Source organism: Choloepus didactylus, chromosome 7 (genome assembly GCF_015220235.1).
Source record: "Choloepus didactylus isolate mChoDid1 chromosome 7, mChoDid1.pri, whole genome shotgun sequence".
Lineage (NCBI taxonomy): Eukaryota > Metazoa > Chordata > Mammalia > Pilosa > Megalonychidae > Choloepus > Choloepus didactylus.
The window spans coordinates 1,263,042-1,269,044 of NC_051313.1; the positions used below are offsets into that span (position 1 = coordinate 1,263,042).

At 38.5% G+C, this 6,003-nt stretch overlaps 1 pseudogene; it reads left to right on the top strand.

Annotated features, from left to right (window-relative positions):
• The first annotated feature begins 678 nt into the window (after positions 1-678).
• LOC119540374 lies at positions 679-1,136 on the top strand (annotated as a pseudogene).
• The last annotated feature ends 4,867 nt before the right edge of the window (positions 1,137-6,003 follow it).

Sequence of the window (6,003 nt, forward strand, 5' to 3'; positions counted from 1 at the left end):
CACATGGTGCTGAGTCACACAACAGACCCTTTAATGCTTTGACAGGTGAGAGTTCACTGGGACAAGGTCTCCCGCAACACCGGGAGAAAAGAGAAGGCTTTGATTTTCTCATCGTACACGAACTTTATAATCTAGGGAGTAAATACTTCAGAATAAAGAACTTCATTTTTGAAAAACAAGAGTTTGAAAAGGGGAAAGGAATTCCATTTACCCTCACGGCATGACCCATGCGCTGCAGAAAGAGAAAATGTGTAAGGAGACAAAGCACAGGGGCACCACTGGGGTCATAAACAAGAGGGGCAGCTCCAGGGCCGGAGCGGGACCCAGGGAAGGCCCAGGCCCAGGGCTCTCCCGCCCTGGGTGACAACCGTGCTCCCGCCCCGTGTGACTGTGCTCCTGCAGGAAGGAGGGGCGTGGACTGCGGTGCCCCCAGCAGCCTGGAGAAAGCACCCCGGCTTGCTGCTTGGCGGGGAGGGAAGCAAACAGTCGTTTCAGACATGCACGGACTAGGAGGGGTTACTCTGCCAGTGGCTCTCCAAAAGCTAGTGAAGAAGTCTATTTATTTGCAAACTTAAAAAAAATGCATTTTTCCCAGAAGTGGAGCCCGGGACTTCCACTCGTGCGTGAGGCGAGCGGAGCCGGAGACAAGACCAGAGGCCGAACTCAGGTTCTGACAAGATGGCCGGGCTGCCCCGCAGGATTATCAAGGAAACCCAGCGTTTGCTGGCAGAACCCATTCCCGGTTTTAAAGCAGAACCAGATGAAAGCAACACCGTTATTTTCATGTGGTCATTGCTGGCCCCCAGGATTCCCCCTCTGAGGGAGGGACTTTTAAACTTGAACTATTCCTTCCAGAAGAATACCCAATGGCAGCCCCTAAAGTACGTTTCATGACCAAAATATATCACCCTAATGTAGACAAGTTGGGAAAAATATGTTTAGATATTTTGAAAGATAAGTGGTCCCCAGCACTGCAGATCCACACAGTTCTGCTATCGATCCAGACTTTGTTAAGTGCTTCCAATCCAGATGATACATTAGCAAATGATGTAGCAGAGCACTGGAAGACCAACGGAGCCCAAGCCATAGAGACAGCTAGGGCATGGACTAGGCTATATGCCACGAATAATATTTAAATCGATCTGATCATCAAGTGTGCACCACTTCTCCTGTTCTGCCAAGACGTCTTCCTTTTTTGTTTGCATTTAATGGACACAGTCTTAGAAACATTAAATGCACATTAGCAAATCTATGTCTTGTCCTGATTCACTGTTGTAAAGCATGAGCAGAGGCTAGGAGTATCATCTGGATTGTTGTGAAACGTGGAAAAGCAGTGGCCCCTCTCCTGCTTTTATTCATTTTCCCCATCATGGTTTAAGTATAAAGCACTGTGAATGAAGGTAGTTGTCAGGGTTAGCTGCAGGGCTGTGGGTGTTTTTCTTTATTTTATTTTTATTTTTGAGGAGGGAGGTAGTTTAATTTTAATTTTATGAGCTTCTCCCCCCTCCTTTTAAGGTGATCTAATTAAATGCATTGGTTAAAAGCAGCTAACCAGTTCTTTAGAATATACCCTCTAGCCAAGTCTAACTTTATTTAGACGCTGTAGATGGACAAGCTTGATTGTTTGAACCAAAATGGGAACATTAAACAAACATCACAGCCCTCACTAATAACATTTTGACTTTGCTGTCAAGTGTAGAATCTTCCCTTCAAAAAAGAAGCTTGTGACCATTTTGTATGGCTTGTCTGGAAACTTCTGTAAATCTTATGTTTTAGTAAAATATTTTTTGTTATTCTACTTTGCTGCTGTACAGTTTATTTTACTGTGTTTATTTTCGTTTTCCCAATGTGACAATCATATTTAAAAATTAAGACTCTGATGGAACGTTCTGTTTTGGTCTTCACCATCTGACAAATTAAATGGCAAGGGGTGGATTTTGCCAGTTCCTTTCTCCTGACGCAAATTTGCGTTAAGCTATTACTGAATGGAGTATTTATAAACTTGGCCTGAGCATGCATAAAGCATCAGTATCTCCATTTCTTTCCTCCTAGAAATTTAAAGTAAATGTGCTTACCTTTATGATTATAGTTAGATCATTGGTGTCTTGCCACAATGTTTGAAAACTACTGTACAGGAGAGTCACAGTAAAGAAGCAGTTGTGATCAATATGTAGGACTTTCACATGTTGGCCATACTCATTTAATTGGGTTATGACCTTTTTCTTAATTCTTGGTTGAAAACTTCATATGTGACCACTGGTGTGTGTTATTAAAGAAACGATGTGATAATCATTTGAGGTATGCTGAAGCATTTGTTAGTCTTGCTTATATAAAGACCTGATGAGCAAATCTCAAGCAGTTTGCTAAGTGTCATTAGAAAAGGTTTCTTTTAATCTTTGAGAGCATCAATCCTCAGCTAATGATTCTTGCTTTCATCCTTACAGTATTTGCCATGGGAGTTCTTTTATTCTGCTATTCAGTAATTTTTTTCTTCATTGACAGTTTCTCTCTACCCCCTGCAACCGTACTTTCTCAACCCCCTATGTCTGATTCCTCATTCTTGTTATTTTTAAGTCATAATGTAGCCAGTCATAAGTATGTAAATGTTAACTTGCAGGTTGGAACCTTTGTCTCTTGCAATTTAAAGTAATGGATATTGTAGCCAATTTGAATTTACCCCACTCTTACTCTCGTAACTTCTGGAGTTTCTTCAGAATGTGGTGTATTTTATTGTGCTCCTATGTAAGATGAAGAATTATCTATTAAAATACATTTAAAAAATGCATTTTAAAATTACACAGGGATTAAAAAGGAAATTACAATAACAACTACAAAACAATTAGAAGTGAAGCATTTCCTATATGTTTCCTATATGTTCTGGTATACAGCTACATTTTATGGTCTCTCTTTTCTTCCTTTTAAAAATTTTAAAACTTTTACCTACCCAGAAGTAATATAGCATAAATAGTAAAGTTGGGGACCCAGCTTTTAATTATTTTCCAAATGGTAGCAAAACCATTTATTGATTTATTGATTATAAATGTAATCTTTTCCATACACACTATTCCCACGTATATTCGGGTCTTTTTATAAAGCACTGAAACAGTTCAAATTAGTTTAGAATTGAAGCTTTGTTTTCAGTTTCTCCCCCCACCCTGTAAACTGTGGGGACACATATCCAACATAAACCATCCCATCCCAACCCCTCCCAACTCACCGTTCAGTGGGATTCATCCCATTCGCGAGGTTGACCTTCCCTTACCACCATCCATTACCAGAATTTTCCCATCACCCCAAACAAAGACCCCAACCCTTACTCACTGCTCCCTGTTCCCCTGGCCCTGCCCCTGGAAACCTGCTCTCTACTTTCTCCCCATGCGCTTGCATATTCATTCTAGCTACTTCCTATACGTGGAATCATGTGTCTGACTCACTCACTCAACATGATGTTTTCAAGGTTCATCCAGGTAGTGGCATGATCAGAGCCTCCTTCTCCCTAAGGCTGAGTAATTTTCCATTATATGTATATCCCACATGCTGTTTTTCCATTCATCTGCTGATGGGTATTTGGGTTGCTCCCACCCTTTGGCTGTTATGAAAAACGGTGCTATGAACGCAGGTGTGCAAATGCCATTCAGAATCCCTGTTTCCAATTCCTTTGGGTATATCCACATGTAGAGGTGGGATTCGTGGGTCATGTAATTCCATGATTAACTTTTAAAGAAACCACCCTACTGTTTTCCACAGTGCCTGCGTCATTTTCTACTCCCACTAACAGTGTACAAGTTTCACTATTTCTCCGTATCCTTGCCAGAACTTGTTTCCAAATATTTTCTCCCATTCTGCTGGTTGTCTTTTCACTTTGTTGATAATGTTCTTAGGTGCATAAAAGTTTTTAATTTTGATGACTAGTTTATCTATTTTTTTCTTGTGTTGCTTGTGCTTTGGGTTTAAAGTATAAAATGTCATTGCCTAATACAGGACCTGCAAATATTTCCCTATGTTCTCCTCTAAGAGTTTTATAGGTCTAGCTCTTAATTTAGGTCATTGATCCATTTTTGGGTTAATTTTTATATATGGTGTCAGGTAGGGATTGACTTTCACTCTTCTGCATGTAGATAGCCAGTCTTCCAGCACCATTTGTAGAAGAGACTGTTCTTTCCCCACTGAGTGGACGTGGCTCCCTTGTCAAAAATCAGTTGGCCATAAATGTGAGGGTTGGTTTCTGAGCTATCAATTATATTCCATGGATCTATATGTCTGTCTTTGTGCCAATACCATGCTATTTTGATTACTGCAGCTTTTTGATAAGTTTTGAAATTCGAAAATGTGAGATCTCCAACTTTGTTCTTCTTTATCAAGATGGTTTTGGCTGTTCAGGGTCCCTTACACTTACACATGAATTTGATGATTAGCCTTTACATTTCTGTGAAGACACCTTTGGATTTTTGATGGGGATTGTGTTAGATAAATCTGTAAATCACTTTTGGTAATATTGACACCTTAACGATATCAAGTCTTCCAATCCATGAGCATGGAATATCTTTCCATTTATTTAGCTATTCTTTAATTTATTTCAGTAATGATTCGTAGTTTTCTGTGTACAAGTCCTTCACATCCTTGGTTAAATTTATTCCTAGATACTTCATTATTTTAGTTGCTAATGTAAATGAAATTGTTTTCTTGATTTCATTTCATATTTTTCCCTGCTTGTGTATAGAAACACCACTGATTTTTGTGTCTTGATCTCATACCCTGCCACTTCACTGTTTATTAGCTCTAATAGCTTTCTTGTAGATTCTTCTGGATTTTCTACATATAGGATCAATTCATCTGTGAATTAGGATAGTTTCACTTCTTACTTTCCAATTTAGCTGGAAAGGATAACTTCTATAACTTTTCTTGCCTAATTGCTCTTACTAGTACTTCCAGTATATTGTTGAATGGCTGTGGTGACAGTGGACGTCCTTGTCTTGTTCCTGGTCTTTGGGGGAAAGTTTTCATTCTTTCACCATTGAGTAGGATGTTAGCTATGGGTTTTCCATATATGCCCTTTATTATGTTGAGTAAGTTCCCTTCTATTCCTAATTTTCTAAATTGTTTTTATGCAATAAGGATGCTGAATTTTATCAAATGCATTTTCTGCATTAATTGAGATGATAATGTGCTTTTTCTTTCATTTTATTAATGTGGCATATTATATTGATTTTCTTATGCTGAACCACCTTGCATTTCTGGGATTAATCTCACTTGATCATGGTGCATAGTCCTTTTGATGTGCTGCTGGATTTGGTTTGCTAGCATTTTATTGAAGATATATGCATGTATAATTATAAAGGATATTAGTCTGCAATTTTCTTTTCATGTGATATCTCTATCTGACTTTGATATTAAGGTGATGTTGGTTTTATAGAATAAATTATAAAGTTCTACTCTTCTTCAAATTTTTGGAAGAGTTTGAGAAGAATTGTTATTATTTCTTCTTTGAATGTTTGGTAAAATTTGCCAGTGAAGCCATCTGATCCCAGACTTTTCTTTGTTGTGAGGCTTTTGATTACTGATTCAATCTTTTAGCTTGTTGTTGGTCTGTTGAAATCTTCTATTTCTTTTTGAATCAATGTAGGTAGTTTGTGTATTTCTAGGATTGTGTCTGTTTCTTTTAGGTTATCAGATTTCTTGGTGTACAGTTGTTCATTATATCCTCTTATAATCCTTTCTCTTTCTGTGGGTCAGTAGTCTTGTCACCCCCTCCAGTTCAGGTTTTATTTATTAGCATCCTCTCTCTTTTTTCCTTTGTCCATTCATCTAGGTTGTTTAATTTTTGTTGGTGTACGGTTCATAATGTCCCCCACAATCCTTTTTATTTTGGCAAGGTCAGTAGTAACACCTTTTCATTACTGGTTTTTATTATTTGTGTCCTCTCCTCTTTTCCTTTGTCAGTCTAGCTAATGGCTTGTCAATTAGATTAATCTCCTTTAAAGAGCCAACTTTTGGTTTTGTTGA